The 27,953-nt window shown below is 41.5% G+C and overlaps 1 protein-coding gene and 2 pseudogenes across 3 annotated transcripts in view; all 3 read right to left on the bottom strand.

The window, feature by feature from the left end:
- Positions 1-27,953, bottom strand: part of LOC309857469 (uncharacterized protein) — a 258,540-nt gene that overhangs the window by 49,713 nt on the left and 180,874 nt on the right. The gene's annotated exons all lie outside the window — the stretch shown is intronic.
- On the bottom strand, positions 3,481-4,529 carry LOC309857471 (N(4)-(beta-N-acetylglucosaminyl)-L-asparaginase pseudogene; annotated as a pseudogene). Its single transcript has one exon. The product of its transcript is annotated as a N(4)-(beta-N-acetylglucosaminyl)-L-asparaginase pseudogene (transcript).
- On the bottom strand, positions 10,286-12,407 carry LOC309857473 (zinc finger protein 131 pseudogene; annotated as a pseudogene). Its single transcript has one exon. The product of its transcript is annotated as a zinc finger protein 131 pseudogene (transcript).

Below are 27,953 nucleotides of genomic sequence, written 5' to 3'. Positions count from 1 at the left end.
ACTTCACTGACACTCGGTAGCGACAGCTCTTACTTTCCATCATCCCCAAGGGCATCCCCATTGTGGCTTTGGTTTGCATTAAGTAGAGATGTTGAGGACCTATTCATACATTTACTGGGCACTTGGATATCCTTTCTTTGATCACTGGACTGGAGATACAATCCTAAACTCAAAATAACTTTCAGAACATTGAAGGAATTTTTTGGTGGCAATTTTAGTCTTGTTTTTATTAAATCCCTTGCTTTCATCCTGCTAGGAAGTTTTCAAACTATTTCCCCATTATTGAAGTCCTGTAGTTTTACTAGAATGAGAGTGAATTGGGGGGGGGGTATTTCATTAAAATTGTTTGGTTTTCAGTGAATCCTCTCAATGTGAAAACTCTTATGCTTGTTCATCTCAGGAAATGTTCTTTTCTTAGTGACTTTTGTTTCACATCCATCTTCTTTTTTTTTTTTCTTAAAGATTTTATTTATTTATTTGATACAGAGAGAATGAACATGAGCCAGGGGAGGGACAAAGGGAGTGGGACAAACAGACGCCTACTGAGCAGGGAACCTGATTCAGGGCTCTATCCCAGGACCCTGGGATCATGACCTGATCTGAAGGTGGATGCTTAACTGACTGAGCCACCCAGACACGCCATCACCTCCATCTTCTTTAGTGGAAATGCCTGTTAGACAGATGTTGGATAACCTGGATGCATCCTCTACCTGTTTTAACTTTCATCTCATTTTTCTGTCTCATGTTTTATCTTTCTGCGTTAAGTCCTGGGAGATCCCTTGACTTTATGTGTAGCATAGCCATGAAGTCAAATGAACTTGTGTCCTCCAAGAGACCCTTGGAGGATGAATCTGTGGTTCCTTCTGGGCCAAAGAGCCATGGGGTTAAAAAAAAAAAAAAAGAAAAAAGAAAAGCCTATCACACTCCACATTCCTCTCAGCTCATAGATAAGAAAGACAGAGAACAAAGCCTAGGTCAAAGGCATTAGCTACTTTGTCAGGGCCATCCAGTGGGGAGGAGCCGAGTCAGGGCAAGATCACCAAATGTTATTTTTCCATTATATCAAGTGAATGACCCCGGAGGGGAAACCACTTTAGCGGGAGCCCTTCCTGGCCCCACTAGATATATTATCCAGTCATGCCTCTTTCTACAGAAACCCTTTCCCAGCAGCTGGGCCTCTGTCATCTCCCACTTTGCTCGTCGCCCTGGAGCATGTACCTGTCCCACATGCTCTAACATCTACGCTGACAGGCACGTAAGGTGTTGGCTTCTTCTTAGACAACTCTGCTTGAATGTCTTCTCTTTCAAAGGCAGAGATTCACATTATTCTTCTTGTCCCTTCATAGCATAGCAATGGCTCCACGGAGGGGGTGACATATATTTGGGGCTCTCTGGGCTCCTACAGGTGGGAATATATCTTACTCAACCCCAAATACCAACCAATCCAGCAGGACGCTTGAGGCATAGCAGACACCCTATGTGTCTTTATTTATTTATTTTTTTAAGATTTATTTATTTAAGATAGAGAATGTGAATGGAAGGAGGGGCAGGGGGGTTAGAGAGAGAGAGAAGCAGATTCCCCACTGAGTGTGCAGCCTGACATGGGGCTCAATCCCACCACCCAAGACCAAGACTTGAGCCCAAACCAAGAGTTGGACACTTAAATGACTAAGCTGCACAGCCACCCACATACCCCCACCCCATGTATCTTTATTGACTGAGAGCATTTCCCATCAGTGTGAACCAGAAGATCATACATATACCGTTTTTCTTAAGACCAAATTTTCAACTCTGGGATTCCATGCGACACAGTTAGTTAAAAACAAGTTGTCTTTGGGGACAGGAAGATCCTTCTCTTATTATCTCTGGATTTTCAAGCAACTTATAAAATTGTCTGACCCTTTTGTAAAGCAGGACATTTCCAGGAGACCCAGGCAAGGAGAGTGGTAGGGGAGAGTCTGCTACCGTGTAGGGTTGTTGCAAGGGAAAACTAGGATGGAGACATAGAATGTCTGTCGGTTGTAGATCACTAAAAAAGCCAGTTCCCTTCTTTTTCCTTTCCTCGTCCACACATCCATCACCAGCAGCCCATCTCCTCTCTCCTCAGCCCCTTACACATGAGTTAAAAGGAAAGGTTTTGCTGTAAATTAAATGGAAATGTCTTGAGCGATCAATCCACAGAGCGTTGCTGCAAGAGGGGCTGGTAAAATTTAGAACCCTTCACTTTCTTCTTAATGAGCTACCTGGGACTGGAGGAGGTGATAAATACAGCCTTTCTCATACATTTGACCCAGCTGGCTACAGTAAGATTTTTAAAACTCATTCTAATTAAGCATTTGCATGGGCTGTACTCAATATTCATTCAGGTCTTTCCCTTTCTAATAAGCTACAACTTTCACTGCCGCAGGGCAGAAGGCTCCAGGGACCTCACCGTTCTACTTGAAAGCAGAAGGCAGTCCCTGCCCCACTGAGGAACTATGTTCATTCCCTGCCCACTTTAGGGACTGGCACTGACCTGTCGTCTGGTGAGCCCGGATACCCAACTATCTGTTAGTCCCCTCCTTGCTAGGGGACCCAGCAGTCTGAAAGGCAGGCCAGGGCTGCAAAGCCACCCATTTATATTTTGAACAAGAACAGACCCCCCCACCTTGTTGCAACTTCTGATGGAGGCTGGAGGGAGGTGGAGCGGGGGTTTGTATTTTTGATTCCCTTCTGACAAAATGCGGGTGGGAGTTTCTAAAATGACACATGCAGATTCAATCAAAAAGGATTTTCTGAGCACCAGCAGAAATCCCGTCACCTCACTCTCAAATTCTTTACAGGGAACATTCCAAGCTTTGTCCTCTGTTCCTAACCTCAGCTGACTTCCTCGCCTCCAGGTTTGTGAAGAAGATGGTTAGAAACTCTCAAAACTCTTATCCCCAAGTCAGGGCAGCTACTGGCCACTCCCAGCTGGTCTCCCTTCCTCTCCCTTCTATAGGGGGCAAAAGCTACTTCCCCTCCTCGCTCTGGTTCCCAGTCTCTTGCACTTTCTCAGGGACATGGGGTCTTGGGTTGTGTCCCACCCCCCTCAGCCGCCCTCCCTCCACATAACTTCCTCTTCACTGCCACCCCCACTGCATTTCCGGAGTACCCAGTGTGAAGGTGGGGTCCACTTCCACACTGGGTAGAGTCTCCCAAGTCCCCCTCCACCCCCAGACTAACCCTTAGTCTGCCCTTCTCAGGCAAACTTCTTAAAGGACGTGTCAGCTGGGCCTGGTGGTCAACAGACCCTGTGTTTGCTGGTCCTGCGTGGGCTTCTGACCCTATGATTGCATTCTACGAAAGAGTCACAGACATTTTTTTTTTGAAAGGGAAAGTGCTGCTTCAGCACACATTTATTGTTGTGCCTGTTCTACACAAGGAAGGTCGGATGCGTGAGGCGTGAGGCGTAAGGCGTAGAACCCGAGGACAGTGAGTCACCTTTTCCGCCTTTGTTTCTTTCCTCTTTATTCTAGAGATGCCGACAGAAAAGATGGATTAGATGCAGTACACTTTTTCTTCAGTTGGCTGGTTTTTCAGAGAATTATAAACCATGAAACTGAACTGAGTAAATGTGGGAAGTTTACTGCAAGCAGCACCATAACTTCCAGTGACATTGGCACACATCACGGCCCCAAAGAAGTTTGGAAAATACTTCTGAATTCTGGAAATCACTTTCTGGCAGGCTACAGTTGGATCTTCCCCTCTTCTCATATAGTCTACAGCTTGGTAGCTGGGAAGAAAGCGCATCAGAATGTCGCCGTCGCCGGTGGCTGCAGCCGCTCCCGCGCTGTCCTCTGCGTAGGCGCCCGCTCCGGGGACTGGCGAATCTCCAACTCGAGCAGGTATTTTGAATTTTATACCGTTTGTAGATGTACCAGCAGCAGTACGTCCCATCTTATGGACTACGACCATGCCAATTGTATCCTGACCGTAATTATCTCCTGTTTCTTTATGGGTAGGACCTTCTTGCTTTAAGATACTAGGTGGCTTGTAAGGCCCACAGTATTTTGAAGGATCCGGTGCAACATTCCTCCAGTGGTTTGGCTGGCAGTTTTGAGCAAGCCAGTCTGAGTGAAGGGCTCGAGAAGCAGCGGTAGATAGGTCCTCATTGATAAACCCCATACTTTCAGCAAACTTAGTGGCTGACTCTCCCACCAACAGCGTGTGTGCTGTATGTTCCAGCACTTTCCGAGCCACACCAATTGCGTTTTTAATTCTCCTGAGATCTCCTACCGCTCCTACGTTCATAGTCGTGCCGTCCATGATCATGGCGTCCAGTGTGGTTTCTCCGAGCTCATCGGGACTCCCTCCGAAGCCCACGGTGCGTCACGCCGCTCCCGCTCCCACACGGCACAGCCCTGCTCAACCGCATCCAGGGCAGAGCCTCCAGAGGCTAACGTCCTCCATGCCGCTTCGGTTGCATTCTTAAAAGGCCAAGTGTTGAGGACCAGGGGCAGGGAGCCGGAGCAGTGCGCGAGCCCCGCGCCGAGCCGAGTCACAGACATTTTGAATAGCATGATCAAATTCCATAAATTAGTCAATTGGCTTATAGGCATTTAAAACTGAATCAGTTAAGTTATTACTACCATAAATTACATTGCATTCATGTTATATTCATTAATTTTCTGTCTGTCTTCCCTACAAGATGAACCTAAGTTCCACGAGGATGGGGATTTTGTGTGTCCTTGTCACCAGTGTATCTCTGGGCACGGAGCAGTGTCTGGTCCCTATGGGTTTGTTCTCAATAAACATTTGTCTTTAAATTGTTTAAATCATAAATGAACACAAAACTGCCAATACTATCAAAAGACATTAACCACCCAGTCTACATCACATGTTAAAAATTGGTGAAATCAGGTGAAGAATACCCAGGTGTTCATCAAACTCTTCTATTCATTTCTCTATAAGCTTGAAATTAAAAAAAAAAAAAAATCAGTGGAAAAAAACCACCTCACCTAAAATAGTATCTCTGTTTCAGAGCTATTTTTCATGACTGAAATTAATATTCCAGTAGGAGGTTTTAGAAAAATCACCTTTATCTTTTTATTCATACTTGAGAACTAAAAACTGAGCAACAAAATTAATTTTTCACATCTTTTCTTTCTTTCTTTCTTTTTATTCCTATGGCATGAACTCATTTTCTCTTCACAAAGTCAGGAACATGCTGCCACTGTTGTTAGAACTACAAACCAGGCATTGTTTTCTCTGTCTGGCACCTTTGGTGGGCAGACAGAGACCACAGAAGTCCAAACTCCCAGAGGATCCTAGGATACTCTCCATGAGAAATGAAGTACTTGTCAGGGTCTGGTATACCAGGTTTCACGTCTGTCCTCATTCCTATAGAATCGCTTTCCTCTTTGGGCTCAGACATAGCATGTTTGATTGTGATTCCTTTTCGTTAATCTGGGGGGCTTTGCCAAGCCCATGTCAGTTCCCCTTATCACCAGTAGGAAAGAGCAGTGAACACGGCCAATCTGTTTATCGTAGCATATGGTGTCAGGTCAGTATTCCAGAAGAGTGGAGACATGTTCTGATGCAAGTTTTAGGTTTTTCATTGCTTTCTTGGATGTGGTTGTTAAAAAAGGTGGAATTAAAATGGGATCCACTAACCAGTGGTGACGTATATCAAATGAGCGCGGCTAATAAAAACCACAAAGGAACAGAAGCTCAGGTCATTAACGACCCAATAATTGAGAGACCTCTTTCACTTCCCTCAATCCAATCCCAGGCCTATGAATCAGTGGGGGTTTACATGGGCCTTTAGGAGACAATACAAAATAGGTCATAGGTCTTGATTACAGACAAGTTAGCAGAGGAGAATCAAGGACTCAGGAGTGTCAGAATGCAAGTCTTATCTAGAAGGTCACCTTGAGAGTGTACGGAGGAAGAAAAGTAAAGGGCCAAAGGAAAGCTTGATAGACTAGATAGACAAAGATAAACAAAGGAAGAAAAACCTTTAAAGAGTACTTTCAACAAGTGCACATGAGTAAACTAGAAAGGAGAGGCATCTTAAGCCACAGTAAGGTTCGAATGGATGGAATAATGAATGTGGGCTCCGGGTGGATAGGGAAGGACCTGAAACCACGGGGCAGCTGATGACTCAGAGAACAGGACTTGTCTAGGGACCACATGGAGTGATGAGATGGGAGAAGAAAGGTATCAGTAGTAAAAAAGTAAAAGGGCTAGAAGGAGGAGGTCAGTATGAGAATGGGAGGCTGTGTCCTGATAGAAAGACAAAGAATCCCTCCCAAGGAAGGGCAGATTCCAGGGCAGAGACTAAACCCAAGAGCCAAGATGAGTGTGGACGCAGAGGATAGCAACACAAACCACCCTCAACATTTCCCTGTTCTCTTTCCAACCTTCCAGGTTATTGATTGTCTATACGACCCCACTAAACTGGGGGGCTGGCATATTTTCTTCTTATGTAACTTACAGCATCAGGAGCGGTCTCATTGAAGCAGAAACACAAAGAGTGAGAGGTGGGAATGTCACGATAAACCCACCAGCCTGTGCCTTGGCTTTCAAGTTTGTCCCTGTGACCCTCTATAGCTGACAAGTGCAAAGCTGCATTTAAATTCAGTTGGGCTTGATATTAAGAACCAGAGAGCCCGTTTTCTATCATTGTTTTCCCACTTGTCAGTTTATCTACCTGTGATGAACACGGGCACCTCCCCAACTTCACCCAAGATCATTTCCCCCAGGTCATCTCCAGTGGGCATTTCTGGCTTTATTTAGACTTTAGTGTTTGTCTTTAGACTATCTTCCAGTTCCCTGGTTCAGTCTCAGCCAGAACACTCAAGAGCTGCTACTTTTCTCCTGGTATCCTACGACACTACAGCCCTTTGGAAGCAAAAGAGGTAATAAATGGTTCCCTCTTTTTCCAAGACAGAGTTCTCTAACCCACACTCACTCCCAGGAATATATTTTTACAGTCACTATCTCAGTTGTCCAGAGAGAGCACTTCTGTGCAGGACCTTGAAATTCCCATTTCATCCCTTGCTTAATAAAAGGTTAGGGTGAATCAAGGGCCCCTTTAATATCAGAGAGCTGCAGTTCTCAGGGAATTGGCATCCCATATTAAAAAAAAAACACATTTATTAAAGGCAGTCAAATGCAAAAGAGTGTGTTTGGGGAAAATGAAAGTGAGAGTGGAGGGAAAGAGGGAAAAAAGATTTATGATAGTTTGGGGATGGGCGTATTCGGGCTGGTGAGCAGAGTGGTAAGTGATTTATGTGGATCAGGAGCTTTCTTGAGCTTGAATTTTAATGTCAGAGGAGCCAGAGGAAACCATCAGTTCACACTACCCCATCTTTGTGGTTTTGCCTGTGTACACCCCATCTGGAGCCTTCTATTTCCACATCTCCATGACAACGGAGGATTACCAAAATTCATTCAGTCACAATTCTGGGCTGACAAGTGCCAAGCAAACATTTCATTCCTGTTTTTATAGCTGATGGTGGACAGTGTCGGGTTCTGTGTCAAGAGCCAGATTTTGGTGAGCTGGAAAACAAAAGCAGTTTAATCAGGAAAAACTCACAGCCCATTACCCTGGGGGAGCAGAGAATGGTCCTCCTGGGAAGCAGGAAGTTTGGCTAAAAATCCAGAAAATCCTACTACTGCTGCCAGGTGGGTTGCCTCTGCCAGGGACAGCTAAAAGGGAAAGAAACTCGGATACATTCAGGGCTACTGTTTGTCCCAGCTGAACTCAGCTCTGTTTTAGCAAAGGAAAAATTCACCTTCCAGGACCTCAGTCTGCATCAGCCTGCTGCCTCCTCATTGCTGCCCTGACAAGCCATCCTCATCCTTTCCCCTTGTGCTCACTAACACCTCCCTAACCCCTAGATAGGGGGCCTCTCACTACCCATCTTTCCTCTTTGATATGCAGTGGTGAATCATAGCAAATAATGTCACGTCACATAACAGTTCCCCTGTAAGACGAAAGCTCCGAGCCCTGATTTTATGCAGATGGAGTCACTATGAATCACACTTCAAAATGTTTCTGAGTCTCATTTTCTCAAGAGAGAACAGTAAAAGAAAGATATGTACATTTGAATCCCAGTCTCGGGGCCACTTAATGTGCCTAGGATCTGGGACACTTGTCAGTTGGTCTCCTTACCTCTGGCTATATCATGCTCGGAAGAATAATCCCTTAGATGCCCCCCCCCCCCTTTATTGAAGAGTGCCTTTGTCCCACCTAGTGCAGTGATTGTGAATCCTGGACTGGAATTAGTTTGCGAGAGGTTAGCTTAATCCATGGGCTTAGAATTAGGTCATTGGGAGAACACAAAATAATTTATGTAAATTAACATACACTAATATGCAGAAATATGACAAATCCATTTTTCCAAAATTCTTGAAAAATGGTATCTTGTCAGTTTCTCAGCATGTTAGTCTTTCAGTTTGGCAGATATATTTAGATTATATCAGCTAAAATGTATTCAATGCCCAGTATGTGTTAGGTGTTATCCCATACCGAATTTCATTTAATTCATGCAAAGACCAATGCTGTCCTCACTTTGCAAATGATGCATCTGAAGGTAAGTGGCTGATCTGAGGTCAGATGGAGATGGGGGTCTTGGGCTTCCCATCCTGTGCTCTCCTACCTCCACGTATCTCTGCATAGATGCCTCCCTGACCAGCAAAGGGACCTCCCTGTTTGGGGTCTATTTGAAGGACTCTTCCAGAGTCTGAGTCCTGACTTAGGTCTTTAGTACCTATATAGTGCAAAGCTCTGTACCGAATCTGCCAACTTCCTACTCAGTGGATGGTGACCCAAGTGGTTCTCAAAGCTTTCCACTCCGCAGTGCCAGGGGAAGGAGTGATGTCAGACTAGTGGGCCTGGGATGCCAGGGTGCTCCTTTGACTGTTCAAGTGTATCAGACCCTTCCACTCACTTCTCTGTGGGACAAGTCTTCAAACTGCACCTTTAACAGAAATCACTAACTTTTTAGTTCTGATAATCTGTGGTCATATTAAATAAAAGTCTGTATCTTTAAGAGATACATACCAAAGTATCTACAGATGTAGTAATAGAATTATTATTTCAACATTAACCAGGGAGGGGGAATGGGTGGGATGATAGATGAAACATTCATTTTGTTGAAGCTTGGTAATGGATATATAAGGGTTTGTTACATATTTCTTTCTATTTAACATAGGTTTGGAATTTTCCAAAGTTGTAGATAGATAGATAATCAGACAGATAGATAAATAAGGGTACAAGCAAAAACAGAAATTAGACCCTTGTCCAAGGACCACCTTCTTCTTTTTTTTTTTTTTAAACACATAATTTTAAGCTTTACTTTAAAAATGTAAGTATCTCCCAATATTTAACAGGTAAAGAAAATAGCATATTGGTTTATTTTATGTGGTTGTTATATTTTATTTCCCAAGTAATACTGATTAAAAATATTTACACACCTACTTTTAAGTCCACAGTTTAGCACTCTTATTTGTATGGCTTTAAAAGTTATAGCACAAGATCTTTACATTAAGGATCGGGGGGAAAAGATTCATTCAAAACAAAGCCTGATATGTTATATACATGTTTTTCTCTGTACTTTATTTTAAATACATTAATTTTTAAATGATGCTCATCTTTTTTTCATCTGGTGGTAAAATATTAGTGCAACTTTTCATCAAAAAAAAAAAAGTTTATCACTGATATAAATGAATTTTCCCAATTGGAAATGGCCCTTCGGTTGCCATTAAATGATACTTTTCAACCTAACTTAAGTTACCAAGAAAAAGAATTGGTAGTTGTCATTATAAGCAAAAACATAAACTACTACAGCATCACCTACATTGCTCCTTACAACACAAACTTTGAAAGAACCAGAGACACTTTATAGAAGTTTTGTTGGTTTTGAAAAGGCACATGGGTGTGGTTTTTTGTTTTGTACATTCTAGAAATTTTGCCACCACCACTCTGTTCCTGTTGCAGAGATGCCATCCGTGACTATCAGTAAAGACAAGAAGGTTGTTCAAACTAAAGCAAGCCAGAAGCCAAAAACTTAACTGCACAGTAACAATGTACTTTTCTTCATGCAGCCTTGTGTTTCCTATACATTCAATTTTCTAACATGCATTAGAATACATAAATTTGTATTCTAATGATTTTACACTTGATTTTACAATATGGAAAAAATCTGAGAAAGGACGTGACCTGGGAAAGAGAGAAGGGAGAACCCTCATCACAATGAAAATAGATATTCGTACCCAACTATATAGTAAGAATATAATCCATTTAAGTTTTCAGAAATAACACTTCTCAAAGCTTCCCATTCACTTATGGGAAAGATATCTCCTCTGTGGCATTAAGTGGGGGGAAATCTGTTTCAACAGAAACAGTTCACAACAGGAAAGACTTAACTTTGGTCCACTTGTCTGTTAGCCCAAGGACAGTCACACTGCCCAACATCAGTTCAAAAACCCAAAACATAAATTTAAAAATATATTCATTTGTTATTTCGTTCTAAAACAGGCATAGGTGTTCTGTTCTCTTTCCCTGCCCTTTCAGCTTGGGAATCCACTGTTGATTTGGTCTCTAAACCAACAGCATCTTCGTGATCTTTCCTGACAGCCTCAGCACAATCTGCTTGGGTGGGCTCTCTCTCCTCCTGGTTCATGATTTCAGGGGTCACTTGATCCAAGTAGGCTTCTAGAAGTTCGGTCTGTACTTCTACTGGCATCTGATTTACCTGCTTGACGTGCAGCTCCTCCACGTGTACTTCAGTACCTTCTTCAGTCTGAATTCAACCCACTTCTAGATAACTCACCTGGACCTGCTCTGGAAGATCGCTCGTATGTGAATCATGCACTTGGCTGTCCTGGAGCAGATCAGGATGGACCTGTTCCACAGTCACTTGTGCTGAATCCACCTGAACCTGAAGCAATGGTAACACATGCACCTTCCCAACTTGTTCTATAATAGTCATTGACGTCACAGGTTCAGTCTGCACACGTGTTTCTACTGAAAGAACTTCTTCAGTTACTAGATGCTCTGAGATATTGTGAGTATCACTGAGATGCCTCCTTAATTCATTTCCTTGCATAAACCACAAGTCACATAAAGTACAATGGTTGGGTTTATCTCCAGTGTGTATTACCAAATGATCTTCGAACTGGTCCCAGCTGTTAAACACACTGTTACAGACCTGACATTCATGAAGCTTCTTTCTTCCCTTTTTTGCCCCTACTCCAGTCTGGCATGCAGTCAGATGACATTAGAGGGTGCTATTTCCAGCAAATCGTTCATGACAATTTGGACATTCAAAAGGTGTTTCACCTGTATGTTTTCGAAGATGCTCTTTAAAATGTCCAAAGTGGTTAAACTGTTTCTCACAGTATTGACATATGTGAATTTTTTTCCCCAGTTCTTTGCTTCTTACTGACTCCACCTTCTTCGAGGTGGTAACAGTTGAGGTGCTGTTTCCATGCGCTCTCCCGAAGAAACCTTTTATTGCATATTTCACACTTGAAACTCTCAGTGGAGTGTGATTTCATATGTTCCTGTTTGCTTGTGGGGTCAGATGCACAACCATCTTCTTCTTTTATCTGCCCTTTTCTATCACCTTGCCGGTACTTGCTGGTAATATCTGCCAACAGTGCCAGGGCGGAATCATCAGAGGACCCTGTGCTCTGAATGTACTTTATGAACTGCTTGGCAGAAGCCACTTCCTCCAACGTTCCGATGCCTTCATCTTCCACTTCGATTGTGCCTTCGGCAATCTCCACCTCAATTTCAACAGGTTCTGATTCTGCAGAGGGCAATGACTCAGTGATAACATTTGAAGTTTCTGCAATCTTTTCTTTTTTTTTTTTTTTTTTTTGCCTCGCTTTTTCCTGTGGTATTTTTCCTCTAATGGAGCGGAGTTTTCTTTGTTCCTGACTTCAAGAGCTTTGATAGCTTCTAGCATTTGTAGGAACTCTGCTGCTTTCCATACATCATTGGCTTCTTCTTCTCCTTGCTGTATATGTGAACTCAATTAAATGACGGAAGGCCATTTTACTAACACCTTCTATCTCCACCAAAGGTTCCTGAGTAAACTCCTGAAAGAATTTGTAGAAGAACTTACTGCAAGCAGCCAAAACAGCCTTGTGGGCCTTAAAATGGTGTCCGTCGACAATCAGGGCGATGTCAGTAAACCGATCCTGCTCTCGCTGTTCATTCAATCGGTCCAGGATCATTTTATGATGTTCCGGGAACTCCCGAAGGCGTTCCATCGTCTCTTGGGCCTCCATGGCCGTCGGGTTGCTCTAGCTCGCGATCCTCCCTTTCTCCTCTCCGGCCGTCAGAGCTTCTCCTTCCTCGCTCTCCCCTCTCGGGGCGAAACTCAGCCCACACTGTTCCCGAGCTCTGAGCAGCGCCTCGCCCTCCATTTCCTCGCGAGCACCCGGACGCTGCCTCCGCTGGGTCTGGCCGGCCCACGTGCGCTCGCTCCGAGACCCGGACGGCCGCGCCCCCAGGACTACCTTCTTACCCTCTCTCAACTTATAGTTCCTTTTTAAAAGTTTATTTATTTATTTCTTTGACAGAGAGAGATCACAAGTAGGCAGAGAGGCAGGCAGAGAGAGAGCGGGAGGAAGCAGGATCCCTGCTGAGCAGAGAGCCCGATGTGGGGCTCGATCCCAGGACCCTGAGATCATCCTAGGACCCTGAGATCATAATCTGAGCTGAAGGCTGAGGCTCAGCCCACTGAACCACCCAGGCACCCTCAACTTACAGTTCCTTCAGGATCACTCTGCTACTCTCTGGCAGGATCTAGTCCTTTTTCTGGGATAGGTAAAGCCTTTGGACCTGGCTCTCTGACTTGTTAACTAGGATTTTGCCTCAACTCAAAGCTTTGCCTGTATCTCTTATTTTGACTCTGCCCACAGCTTAGAGTATAATATGATTCTCCACAAAGCTTTGTGGCAGAAGTTATCTGATTCACCCTGGGAGAGGCAAACAATCAAAACGTTATTTCTAAAGCTCAGAAACTTTCATGATCTTATATTTAAAAGATGAGAAAACAGAGCCTTAAGTTAGCCACCCAGTGTCACATCACTAGAGGACTGGTAGAATCAGCCTTGTGAACACAAACAGTCACTTATACACACACACATACGTAAAAAGAAAAGTTACATTTCACCTCATTAGTGCTGCCAACATACACAACAATGCATGCTCATAGAAATGGCCTCTGACCCTCAGCAAATATTGTTTGGAGAAAGAAGACACTGGAAGAAATATAACAGCATCAGGTGCTGACTTGTCTTCTTTACTTGGCCCAAGTTTTGCCACTTAATAATTCAACAGCAGTTGTGAAAACAGCTCTTCTTTCTATAAATTTCTTCATAATCCTCTGCAATTGCCCCCTCAGTCCGAGAAAAAAAATCTCTTTCAAGTTATTAAGTCTTGATCATATCTTTTTCTCTTAAAAAACTGCAATTTTGTTCTAATTATAAATTTAATGAAAACATGCAAATTGTAGAAAATCTGTAAAACAGAAAAGTTTTTAAAAGGGAACGAAAGTAATTTGCAGTCCTGTCATCTCAAAAGCTCTTTTTGATGTGTCCTACTCTTACCACATAGATAAAACAAAATTGCTACCACACTATATTCAGTTTGGTAGCCTGACGTGTTTCCATTCAACATTATATTGTGAGGTCTCAAAAGGTCATTAGATATTTTCTAAAAATAATTTTTTTAAGATTTTATTTTGAAGCCATCTCTACATCCAACATCGGACTCAAACTCATAACCCTGAGATCAGAGTTCCATGCTCTACTGACTGACCCTGTTAAGTATCTCTAAAAATTATTTTTAATATTTGTGTAATATTATATAATTATAATATCCATATATAATTATATAATATTTAGAGAATATTACCTAAGTATATCACCATTTATTTTTTGGTTTTCTTAATGTTAGCTACCTAGATTGTTTTCAAGTTTTCAGTTATAAATAACAACCCAGGGGACATGCTAGTCCATTTATTTGCAGAAACTCAATTTAAGTAACAGGAGAAGCAATGTGTTCTTAAGGACAAAGGCTCCACAGTGGGAATCTTACAGGACCAGGAGCTGGCTGGGTTTGTCATTGTGTGACTCCAGCAAAGGCATGCCATGTCTCTGAACTTCAGTTTCCTCATATTAAAACAAAGGGGCTAACTAAATGATTTTTCCAGGTTCTTTCAAAGCTAGCATTTTATAAGTATAAGCTAAAGCCACAACTTTCTACTTATGAACATTACACTTCCTCAGATCACCATAGAATTTTATAGTTTTTATTATTTTTGCTTTCATACATGTCAAGTGAGAATATATATGGGAACATTTAGTGACGATAATGAGAGAAAGACTCTTGAAGCTCGTTATATGTGGAACGTCTAAGCTGTGCTCATTAGCAAGCACAGTAGAGTTAGATTACTGTGAGCAATTAAGAGGAGAAAACAATAATTAAGCAAACAGAATCACATGAAATGAAGCAGAGTCTATACCATCTACAGAATATCTGTACATGTATACAGAATATATGGTGGGAGAGGTGGACATTTTTTGTGGCAAGTTTGAAATAGGAAATTGAAAATTTCCGGCTGAAAGTCTCTCTGCATTCAAGGGCAACTAAAGATAATACAGGGCAAAAGAAAGTAAGAACTGGAGTAATTGAGGCTGCCAGAAATCCCCCAAGGTCTTAGTGCAAAGGCTATTATTAAACCTAGTTATTGTCATGCTTTAATACCCTCCAAAACTCTGGCACAGAACTGATCCTACTGGGCCACTGGTGGTTTATTTCACAAAGCCTAGAGAAAGGATCTAAGCTTCAGTAACGTTTTCTTCTTGGTTATGAAAATATCTAAATATAAGCAGAGAACAAAATAATCCCATATGTTCCCCTTTGATAATAGCACTATCCTAGCTCTGGTTTGCTAGCCCGGCAATCACCTGAACATTTTTCCTAGAGTCACAGGAAGAAAAGAGGTAGGAGATACCATATTTACAGTGTCCTAGAGCCAAAGTAACAGATGAGGTAGAACAGGGTGCAATGGACCACATTCGGAAAGGCTTTGCAAGCCATGGTGAAGACTTTGGCCTTTTATTCCAAGTGATGAGAAATCATTAGCTCGGTTGAGTAGAGGAGTGACCATAATGCAATTTATGTTTTAAGATGATCTCTCTGGCTGCCTTGTGGAAGATAAACTGGGGCAGAAAATGGGGTAGGCAAAACAGAAGCTGGAGACCACATAGGGCCTAGCAATAGTCTAAATGAGAGAGACAGTGATTTGGAGTAGATGGTAATGGGTTGGAGGGGGATGAAATATGTTTGAATACATGTTTTAAAGGTAAACTAAGAGCTTACAGTATGTGTTGATTAGATATGTAGTTTAAGAGCAAGAGAGGTTTGAGAATGCACACGAGTCTTTTGGCTTGAGCAGCTGAATGAATGGTACATAATTTACTGAGATAGGAAGCTGCAGAAGGAGAAGATTTGGAGAAAGCCAAGAGCCAATTTGGGGGCATGCTAAATTTGGGAAGCCTATTGGATGACAAGGTAGGCAGAATAGTGACCCCCTACAGATGCCTACATCCTAATCTCCAGAACCTGTGAATATGTTTTTTAATATGGCCAGGGAAAATTAAGGTTGAAAATGAAATTAAAGCCGCTAATCAGCTGACCTTAGAATAGGACTATCTTGGATTATATGGTCGGATCCAATATGATTATGGGAGTCAAATGAGAAAGGGGAAGGCAGAATCAGTGTCAGAATTATATGATGTGAAAAGACCAGCCAATCACCGATGGCTTTGAAGATGGAAGGGGTCATGGGCCAAGAGTGTGGGCAGCCTGTTGAAGCTGGAAGAGTCAACAAAAAGGATTCTCCCTACAGCCTCCAGAAAAGAATTCAGCCTTCTGACATCTTGAATTTAGCTCATTGAGACTCACTGCAGACTTCTGACCTCCAGAACTGTAAAATAATAAATTTGTGTTGTTTTAAGCCACTAAGTTAGTTGTGATTTGTTATAGCAGCCATGGGAAATTAATGCAAGTGGCCAAACAATATATTGTCCAAACTGGGACAATTTTAAATGGAAGACGTGCTATTAATACTTAACAATCATAAATCAGAACTATCCTAGAAAAATGGATTGGGGGCCATCCCATACTTCTGTCATGTGACTGGAAATGTCAGGAGTGGTGTCTTTTGTTGACTGAAATTCTACCCAGGCTCTGTCACTTCTTTAGGGTCTGGCTGACCAAGAAGGAGTCTGATTCAGCTTCCCAGGTTTGTTCAGTTCTGGGCTTTGATTTTGGTCCCATTCTCAGAAAAGTCATATACCTTCAGGGCAAAATTGCTTCCTGTGCTGGCATAAATCTCTGGGTTTTGTTATATTTTCCACTTGGGCCTGGTAATTCCTTACTGTCCTGTTGTCTGTATGTTGCTTCTCAGAAGCTCTTTTGTAATATTTTATCCAGCTTTCTAAAGTTGTTTTCAACAGGAGCGTACATGTTAATAACCTGGCCCTTGCACTACTAGAAGCCAGAAGTCTTCTGGACTTGCATTTAAAAAAATAAGGTGGCTAGGTTAAATGAGGCCTTAGCTTTCTGCTAAGGAGAATGATTTATTCTGCTGCCTTGGTGGGGCAGGGGAAATTTGTGAGTCTTTAACTCTCTGTGGACATAAAGGGCTGTAGAAATTCGCCATGCTTTTTTTTTGTTGTTGTTGTTCTGACATTTAAAAAGCTCATTCTAAAATAAATTGAGGCCATTTTTGTCCTTAAAGGGCTGTGCCTATGGCGGATAACCAGAATTCCAGGAACTGTTTGCTGGTGCTGCAAGAGACTGAGAAATTGTAATTCACTGGACCCTTCCCACCCTTTGGATCTGAGCAGATTTTTATCTTTCTTTGGTATACACAATGCTATAGAAAGGAGATGGATATGTGTTCTGAGAAGAGTTTCAAGAATCTCTAAGTACATCCATTCTTACTTTTGGAACCCTGTGAACTTCACCTGAGCAAGTAAGCCGTGTTAGACTACTGGCGAACGTGAAACCACATGGGGAGATTCCCCACTCGCTCAAGCAGGGAACACCCCCCCCCCCCACTGACTGCTGATCCGTGAGCGATCTTGCCTGAGATCAGTCAGTTCTGGCCCAGACTAGAAACACTTAGCCAAGCCCAGCCAAGGCTGTCAACCCATGGTTTCATGAGCTAAATAACTGGTTGTGTTTGAAGCCACTAAATCTAAAAGTGGTTTCGTTCTCAGAAAGAGCTAACTCACATACCTACGTTACTTTATTAAAATTATTCTTGTTAAAGTCACTAAAAACCTCTTAATTGTCAAATTAATGAGCATTTTTCAGCCCTTATCTAAAGAGACCATTTATACCATTTGACACTGTTGGTTACTATTTTAAAACCTGTACTCTTGATTCCTGTGATTCTACTAGAAGTTCTGCCTTGTTCTTTCCCCATCTCCCTTGTAGATTTTATTTCTTCTGGTTTTTCCGATAAGTGTTAACCAGGTTTCAATCTTCTTGCCATTTCTCCATCCACAAACTCTCCCATGGGCTCTCCTCCCTTGTTTTTTTCTTTCAACAACCTACTGTGTGGTTATGATGACCTAATCTCTATCTTTGTACAAAACCTCTTCCTGCATTACAGACTTGAATATGTAATGGGACAGTTAGCTGAGTTAGATATATGTCCCCAGACTCTAAAATTGAACGTATCCCAAACTGTGTAATATCTGTTCTTCTCTGCCACCTGCTGGCTGGCTGGCTACTCCTCCATCTCCTATCCTGTTAAGTAGTCCTCCAGTGGCCAGTTAGAGAAACCTGGAGGTAACACAGGACTCTACTGGACTCTGTCCTCCTTATCATAGTTGTGTCTTCTCTATGTCCGTCTCTCTGTCCCAGCCCTGGCCTTCTGCTTCTCTCTCCTGAAACACTGATGGCTTCTAGACTAGTCTCCCTAAATCTAGTTTCTTTCTTTTATAACCACCTTAAATTTAACTGCGAAAATAAGTTATTTAAAAAACAAACAAACAAATAAAAACTTTCAGAAGCTTAGCATTTACTGCACAGGTTTGGCAAATCATAAGCACATAGGTTACCACGATTATCTTCTCTGCCTCTGACAGAAACAGAATCCCAAAGTGATTCCTGTTTTAGTTCATGGTAAGCCTTGACTCCAACTCTGCAAGACAGTCCAGCTACTACTATTGGCCAGGAGGCAGATTTAAAGCTGAAATCTACTTACCTTCAGATTGTCAAGGGTAAACAAAGCTGGACACTAAAACATAAAGACAGATTTTAATCAGTTATATGCTATTGTAACAGGGAAGAGGATCTAGCATGAACTGAACTCATTTTGATTGGTAAAGAGTTGACTGGGTATTTTAAAGGGAGAATGAGCAAGTGGAAAGAAGGGCATACTGGGGCTCAGTAGAGTGAGGGAAGAGAAAAATTGCAAAGGATTGAATGGTGTAAATGTTGATTAGGCTATCTGTGTCTGCTAGAAGGTAAATACAGAAGTTAAGATTCTATCCTCCAAAGAGACCGAGACTGAGGCAATATCCTTTCTGATGCTCATATTTTAAGGGAATGCTGTTAGGGCTCTTGGGTGGCTCATTCAGGTAAGCATCTGCCTTTGGGTATGGTCATGATCCCAGGATCCCTGGATGGAGCCTGCCTTGGGCTCCCTGATGAACACAGAGCCTCCTTCTCCCTTTGCCACTCCACCTGCTCATACTGTCTGTCTCTAATAAACAAATAAAACCTTTTTTTTTTTAAATTTTTCAGACAGAGAGAATAAGCAGGGGGTGAGGCAGGCAGAGGGAGAAGCAGGATCCCCACTAAGCAAGAAGTGCAATGCAGGACTTGATCCCAAGACCCTGGGATCAGGACCTGAGCCAAAGGCAGAAGCTTAACCAACTGAGACACCAAGGTATCTCTTAAAAAGAAATTAATAAGTAAATAAATAAATAATTTTAAAAAAACTTTTAAATAGATAGATAAAGAAGAAAGAAAGAAAGAAAGAAAGAAAGAAAGAAAGAAAGAAAGAAAGAAAGAAAGAGAAGAAGGAAGGAATGGCTTTCAGGTCCTTAAGAAAGATACACTTGAGTCATAGAAGATACATATACATCTTAAGGGGACAGAGGAAAGATTGACAGTTGAAACCTCTTTTTAGTAAATGCTCTAAGAAAAGGGGTTTGGGCCTACCTTCAAGTGTTGACCTAAAAAAACAAAACAAAACAAACCCAGTAAAGTTTTTTGGGAACCTTGAGTTTTCTTAGGCAGATATTTTAAGGGAGGCCAGAGTCATCCTAGGAATGAGGCCTTGAGCTATCAGAAACTGTGTTAGTGTTTGTTTAATTCTTTTAATGTGAGAGAAGGTGAGTGGACAGAATTATTTGTGTTAAGAGTATGCAGTTTTTAGAGGCCAAGGTTGAGACCTAGTCATTAAGAGGGATTAGAGGAGTCTGGCTACAGGTTGGTCAAGGAGAAAAATCTTTGTCAGGATTAAAGTGTAAACTCCTTAAGATTGTATTTTAAGAATACGGTAAGCATTCAGTAAATACTGACTGACTCTTCCAGTTAATTATATTGCTGCATAGCAAATTATGCCCCAATTCTGTGGCTTATAGCCACAATAATAACTTACGTTATTCAAAATTATATATTTGGGCTGGGCTCAGAGAAGAAGGCTCTGTGCACCACCAGCTGGAACATGACACTCATGCTGCCACTTACTTCCAGGATGCGTCATTCACACGACTGGCAAAGTGGTATTGATACTAGGCGGGGTGCTCAGCCACTGCAGTGGGAAGGAACTTCTATTTCTATGTAGGGCTCTTCATGGGGCTGCTTGGGCTTCCTCACAGCACGGTGGCTAGATTTGAAGAACAAGAATTCTGAGTGGCCTGCACTGGAAAACAATTCGCAGGACATGACCTTGGAAGCCTCACGTCACTTTCATCATATTTTATTGGCAAAGCAAGGGTCAAGGGCAGCCCAGATTCAATAGGAAGGGATTCTGCCTGTTGATCAGGAGAGTGTCAAAGAATCTGTGCCTGTTTTTTTTTTTTTTTAAAGACTTTTTTTTTTTTTTAATTTATTTGTCATAGAGAGAGAAGCGAGAGTGAGCACAGGCAGACAGAGTGGTAGGCAGAGGCAGAGAAGAAGCAGGCTCCCTGCCAAGCAAGGAGCCCGATGTGGGACTCGATCCCAGGATGCTGGGATCATGACCTGAGCCGAAGGCAGCTGCTTAACCAACTGAGCCACCCAGGCGTCCCGAATCTGTACCTGTTTTAACTGCTGTACTGAATGGCTGAATAAATGGAGTCAATGAGAAATTCTTTATCGGCTGTCCCCTGTCCATATCTTCTGAATTAATTTTTCCATTCCTTCTTGAACATTTTACCCAAAAGTAAACAAACAAAAATCCAACTTCTTGTTGTCCCTCTCTTATATCTTTCTTTCTTTGCCTCCCTGTTTCTCCTGATGCTTTGTCCTCAACCAGGAATGCCCAGCTGCTCTTCTGCTAGTCACTGCATGCACCACAGCCCTTCTTTTAGGACTCAACTCTATTTTCTTTCTAGGAGCCCTTTATGAAACATCTAGATGCTCCTCCTTTGTGGTCCTGCTCAGCCCTATAGGGATCCCTATAAATAGACCTGTATACAATTTTGCAGGTTTTTTTGGATGATGTGTCCATTTATTTTATCAGAACTATGTGAAGTCAAATATAATATCTTAACTGTCTTTATATTCCCAGCATTTAGCATAGTTACTGATAATTACAGTCATTCAATATCTCTAAAATAGAAAAATAAAAACAAACAAACAAAAAAACCACTTCAGGAAAACACTGACGACCCCCCCAAGCTTCAGTAATACTTGTGGACTCAACATCATCTGAGAACTGAACATTCAGCCAGGATTAGGATTCCAAAATAACTAATGGCTATAGCCCACATTTTCTCTTATCTCAGAGAAATTCCCAAGGAGTCCTATACCGTGTAGACAAGAGTTGTTTGACAAAGGGTTGTGAAATCGGGTTCACTGCTCCCTCAGATTCTGCCTGGTGCTATGATTTTAGTGCCTAAGCAGCTTCAATTTCCTGGGCTAGAGTACACTGTGCTGTAATAATTCAGAAGCTGTTTTTTTGTTCTTGAAACATACGGCGCTAGCTAAGATTTATCTTGGGAAAAGCTGGTCAGGAAGGGAAACTGCTGAAGAGCTGAGATCTCTCCCAACAGCTAAGGAAACGATAGAGGGGCACTGGCGTCCTTCCTGGGAGAGCTCAGGCTCTCTGCCAGTTTGTGGTCCATATGCTGGACCCCGAGAGCTGCTTGCATTGTAATAATGATTGCCTCAAGTTGGGTGGGGTTGATATCCCCCCAGAGGGCTCACAGTTTCAAGTATACCTAAATGCGCTCTGTTAGTCAACACAACCTCAGAAAAATGGATTAGCACTTCTAAGACGAGAGTTTATTTTTATTCTTCCTGGTTACAGAGTTGCAAGTGCGCTGGTTCAGAAAGAGTTCTGTTTTTGCACCACACTGCTGTTCAGTTGGGTGAAACATTTCTTCTGGGGAGAGCGCATAGCACAGAGTGTGGTTATAGAGAAGATGCTAACTGTCTCTTGGCTTATCTCTTGTAAAAGAGTTTACCTCAGGGCTAAGACCCCTGGAAATGAATCACGTCCTGAAAGTGCAATCTGTATTTACCTGTGAGGATTTGTTTGTTTGCTTATTTATTTCTTTATTTTAATAGACTGAATTTGAGCCAATAGTTTACCCAGGGAATACAAAACTTTCACTTGACTTGTTTTATGTGCTTTTTTGTACTATTTGCTTGATCTACTCAAGCAATCCCTCCCTTCCCTTACTCTCCCTTACCTCCTCCTTCCCTTCTCTCCTCTTTCTTTCATTCTCTCTCTGTGTTTGTATAAATTAAATACTCACAAAAAAGCTATATACCTATAAACAGGTACATATAAAATATATGTACATATATGTGTGCACATATACATACAGCTATCTATACACATATACACATATACATGTATATACATATAGCTATGATGTATCTATAAGCAGATACATATATAAATACATATATATTGACCTATACATATACACATATTTATATGTGTATCTATATTTATAGATATATAAATATACAAATTTATATCTATAAATTGATACATATGTAAATAGATATATAAATAGATACACATATAAATATATACCATCTGCATACGTGCATATTCATTATAAATCAGACTATCTGGTTGAGTGACTACAATAGATCTTATGACTTGAGTTTTCTATATACTCAGATAGCTTCCAGATAAGAGTAGAGATTGGTTTCTTAGCACTTTGCAAAGACAAATAGGTTAGTAAACATGTAAATATTGCAGGGGAAGAAATTTTAAGAAAATATTGGCAATAGTAAAAAACATATCAAAAGTTGGGGATAAACACTAAATTAAAAAAGGAAAAATATTTTTACTAACTTCTATTAGAAGGAATGGTGTTATATGAATATTGTATCTTTATTTATAATAATGGATTAACAACAGAGAGTGGTTGAAATAAGAACATATTCTATTAAAACATGTAATGATTTTTAAAAGTAGTTTTATTCTAATCTACATATCATACTTAAAGAAAGAAACTGAGAGAGTAAAGGCTAGTGTTAACACATTCATAGCACTAATGTCTAGTCAGCTAGTCAGGGAAGGTATGTCTTAGGTAGAATACTCTGATTTCCTGTGTATATCATTTCGGGGTATGTGTAAGTTTGTGTGTGTGTGTTCATATCCATTCAGTTATGATAACTGAAAGCATGCCATTTGCTGGAACAGGTTAAATATTTCCCCTTAAATATAACAGGTTTGGAAATAAAAAAAAAAAAGAAGAAGAAGAAGTATTGGGATGCCTGGGTGGCTCAGTTGGTTAAGCGGCTGCCTTCGGCTCAGGTCATGATCCCAGCGTCCTGGGATCGAGTCCCACATCGGGCTCCTTGCTTGGCAGGGAGCCTGCTTCTTCTCTGCCTCTGCCTGCCACTCTGTCTGCCTGTGCTCACTCTCGCTTCTCTCTCTATGACAAATAAATAAATAAAATCTTTAAAAAAAATAAAAAAGAAAAAAAGAAAAAAGAACAGAAGTGTTCATTTCAACCCAGTCATTTCCAAATTATAATAAATCACCCGAATATAAATAAATGAGAAAATCCATAGTTCAAAGGAAGCATTCTAATAAAATAATACTTCCCCAAAAGGCTGTATTTTAAACTGAAAAATCAGAAGTAGATGTCACATGAATATTTGGCCAAATCCATAAAAATATAGGGTAGGAAATCTCAGGGTTCCCCGTCCAACTTCTATCTAAAAATTAAAAGAAAGGAAGGAAGGAAGGAAAGAAGGGGGCGAAAAAGGCATTCTTTCAAACAATACCCCACTGAAATCAGCCTTCTAAGTGTTGGCTCATTACAATGTGGTTTATATGCAAACTACTTTATAATATAAAATATGGTTTAGAAACAGCTAAGTTACCTTACATTATCCTCCAAACTGTGGCCTTAACCCATGATCGCAGCTACTTCTGGGTGTGTGCCTTCCTCTCATCCCACGAACATTAACCGGTCACAGGACGACATCCTCAGCCAATAAACACTTTGTGTGTTCTAACTTAAGTTTAATGTATTTTATTTATTTTGCTGCTCTCTTTCACAGTGCTGTCATTTATCTTGTCTTATAGTAAACAGGTTCGATCCATCCTGGTTAAAAGAAGCTGAATCTGCCAAACTGAAACCCCCAGCTGAACACACTGGACGTTAAAATAGTGGTGTTATGATGATGGTCGGTACCGTCCAGAAAAGAGCTGAGGGCAGAGACGAATATCAAAAACTGGTAGAAAATTGTGGTTTCACCAAAAAAAAAAAAAAAAAAAAAAAAAGAATCATCCGATGAACTAATGTAATAACTTCTAGAGCAGTGGTCCTAGAACTCAAGCATGTATCAGAATCACACAGAAGTCTGGTTAAACCACAGATTGCTGGCCTCTTGAGCCCCTCAGGGATCCTAGAGCAATAACTATTAAAGAGGGTTCTTCAACCTGGGTTTCATCAGAATTAACTAAAACATTACTTGAGAATTGTTTGAGAAAAACAAAAAATGGTGCTATGTCACTGACTTCCACAAGGAATTAAAAAACAGCATACACACACACACATACACACACACACACACACACAATGGGGTTTTACGAATTTTGCATTCCATTTCCACTGAACAATGAGTGGAAAACTCTCAATTCTAGCCAGATCTGAATTCCTGCACAAGGAGACGTCCACACTCATTACTGCTCTCCCGTTTTGGCTACTCACCCCCAGAGTAGCATCCTGGAAAACTGTCATTATGCAACCCTCCTCCATCTCTTATGTTTTAAATTCTTATATGCCATCCTCTTACCTCCTTGAAGCTTCCAGGATCTGTTTTCTTCTTTTCCCCCCTCTTTTCTGAAGTTCTCAATTCATTTCCTTTGGTTTTCTTTATTTTTCTGAACACACCTAGACTGTATGGGCAGTCATCACAATCACAAATAAATGATCATGTCTTTCTATTTTTAAAAATGTCATTGCTTGTCATTCCTGTATGTGGCCAAAGTCATCCAATCCAATCCTCTTTTTCCCTTTGACTTCTACATTACTGATCATTGCTAGAAATGGACAGTAGAGCCATCATGTGAATTTGCAAGTGGAAAGGTGTGAACCGGGCGCCTGGGTGGCTCAGTGGGTTAAGCCGCTGCCTTCGGCTCAGGTCATGATCTCGGGGTCCTGGGATCGAGTCCCGCATCGGGCTCTCTGCTCAGCAGGGAGCCTGCTTCCCTCTCTCTCTCTCTGCCTGCCTCTCCATCTACTTGTGATTTCTCTCTGTCAAATAAATAAATAAAATCTTTAAAAAAAAAAAACAAAAAAGAAAGGTGTGAACCGCAACGTTACTTAGGCAGTAGTTGTCTATGCCCCCTGATTAGTCCTTCCTGTTATTTTCCACAGCCCACTGAAGTCCCTTTGTCCATTACCTTGTGGAAAAAGACTTTTCCTCCCATGCCAGCCACATGAAATAAGAGTAATAGTAAAAAAATAAATAATATTATTAATAATACCACCAGTCAGTTATCCCTTTCCGCTTCCTTCATCCTTCCCTGTGCTGATATTTCTGTCTTCACTAGTCTGTGCCTCACCGCTTGCTGCTTCAGAGGAGCACAGAGCAGAAATGAGAGCCAGCACAGGGGTAGTGCTGGGGAACTTCCCCACTGCACTTTCTATGTCCCGTCACCAGGGTAGTGCCTGAGAAAGTAGGCAACCCTTAAGTGTTCAGAAACAAGGCCTACCCATAGTGGTCTGCACTTCCATTTGCCATTAAAATGAAACCAAAAGCAAAACCTCACTCTATTGAAACCGTATTTTTCCTGCCCTGTCTCCCAAACTAGACTGTACACTTTTGATTCCATGGAACTCTCACCTTTCATCTCTGATTCCAACAACTGGCTTAGGAGCTGGGACATCACAGGGACAGCTCAGTAAATGAACCTGTGGGTGAATTCTCTCTTTCCATCGCCGCATTTTTCCTGATTCTTATTTTGTGTCCCCTAGTTATTTCCCTTTATTTTTCTCTTCTTCGCTGTTACTTTTTGCATGATGTTCCATTTCCTTATCCTTTGGCCAAATGCTTACATTTTATTTTTTTTAATGTAAGGAAGACATAAAAGTGCAAAGAAGAATTCTGCTCACCCAGAGGTGACCTTTATTGGCACTCATTAAATGACATTCTGAACACAACACTATGCACATTTAAAACATGTCCTCCTTGAGTCTCCTGCTGGTTTCTCTTAGTTATTACACCTGTTTCAGAGAAGGTGGTGGCATGGCCATGAGTGCCCCCGAGAGCAGTTACTTGAAGATGAATGGAGTGGAGACTAAAGTGGGGGATGGGGTGCACGTGCTTTGGAACACACTAAAACTTCCATTCTGGTTTGTTGTTTCAAATTCCCTCTCACAAAATCTAATATGTCTTCGGATTTAGGAACATCTCTCTGTTTAGCATTTAGATTTTAGGGCAAAACTGCAGCTCACGGTGAAGTCCTCTGTCCTTATTCTCTTATGGCCAGTCACCACCCTGTGCTCAGAAGCACAGTCGAAGATCATAAAATGGCGCATCAGCAGGAATCCATATCGTAGGGTCCCTCTCCTGCTCTGCCCTGTTACTTTGGGGTCTGCACAGGGTGACTCTCCCTTCCTCCCTCATATCATGCACACTTCTGGATCTTGTCAACACTCTCCCCACAGTATTTTTAAATCACCTTTTCACGACAGTCTTAATCTCTTTTAGAGAAGGCTGCAGTTATCCAAAGTCTGAGACGATAAATATTGACTTTAAGCAGCCATAGCCAGTTTGGTCCAAATTTTAGCGTGTGACAAGAACATTTTTTGGTTTTAGGTTTGCAGTGAGGGGCTTTCTCGGCACTTTGAAAAAAATGTGTTGCCTCCCTTCTTCCCCTTTGTGTATATATTTGTTCAGTGAGACTTAAGGGAAGGGGTAGAATAAAAATGACTTAACTCTGCCATTTTCACTGGAAGCCCTGTCAAGTTACATGGAAATGATCTTTATGAGCAATGTACTAAAGAGGCAGAATTACAAAGAAAAAAGTGAAACCTGTTTGTAGCTATACTTTGCTTGAGGAAAGGCTTCATTTTCTTTTTGTTTGACCTGCAGCTCAGTTCAGTTTCTCTCCATCGGAGTGTCCAGTAGCACCTCTTATCTGCGATTTTGCTTTCTGCAATTTCCTTACCTGCGGTCCACTGCCTTTTGAAAGCAGCTGATCCTCCTTCTGAGGAATTGTCAGAAGGTCAATAGTAAGCCTAATGCTAAGTCACAGTCGCCGTGTCATACACCTCATTGCACAGGCATTTTATCATCTTACAGCATCACAACATGGGTGAGTATAGGACAGAAAGATATCTTGACAGAGAGAGGGAGACCACATTCATATAACCTTTATTTCAGTATATTGCTATAATTGTTCTATTTTACTATTATTGTTAATCTCTTACTGTGCCTAATTTTTAAATTAAACTTGATCATAGATATAGATAGATAGATAGATAGATAGATAGATAGGTAGGTAGATCTAAACACCGTATGTACAGAGCTCGGTACTATATGTGACTTCAGATACCACTGGGGGTTCTTAGAATATACTCCCAAGTAGATAAGAGGGACCTACTGTACACATGCAGCCCACCTGCCTCTTTATTGTGTTATCTGGTTTTATGTTTGTTTGTCATTTAGTACTGAGAAAAACATCCCGTTATTAGTATAAACTGAAAATAGTCACAGTGGTGCTCTGAGACTTTCTGGGCATGCCATTAAAGAGTGATCTTGAGGGGTACCTGGGTAGCTCAGTTGAGTGAGCATCTGACTTTGGCTAGGGTCATGATCTCAGGGACCTGAGATAGAGCCCCACAGCAGGGTCCCTGCTCAGCAGGAAGTCTGCTTGTCTCCTTCATCTGCCCACTCCCCTCCTTGTGTTCTCTCTCTGTCTCTCATTCAAATGAACGGAGAAAATCTTAAAAAAAAAATAGGGATCCTGACTCTAGCTACATGAAGACACTACTACTACTACTACTACTACTACTACTACTACTACTATGAGTAAGTGTCATTGAGTGCATGTGTCTTGCCAGGCACTCTGCTAAGGGCTTTTATAAATTTTAATCACCTCAGCAGCCTGGGACTTGTCTAGTAGCATTTTTAAATAAAGAACCTAAGCCTCAGAAAGCTTAAATAATTTGTACTACTTCCTCTCACTAATAGATGGTAGAATCTCCCTGTTTGACTTCAGTCTATACACTTGAATACTATCCAAACT

This window comes from Mustela nivalis (genome assembly GCF_964662115.1).
Source record: "Mustela nivalis genome assembly, contig: HAP1_SCAFFOLD_749, whole genome shotgun sequence".
Taxonomy (NCBI): domain Eukaryota; kingdom Metazoa; phylum Chordata; class Mammalia; order Carnivora; family Mustelidae; genus Mustela; species Mustela nivalis.
Note: the sequence above shows the minus strand (reverse complement) of the source record. Positions and strands in the feature narration are given on the sequence as shown.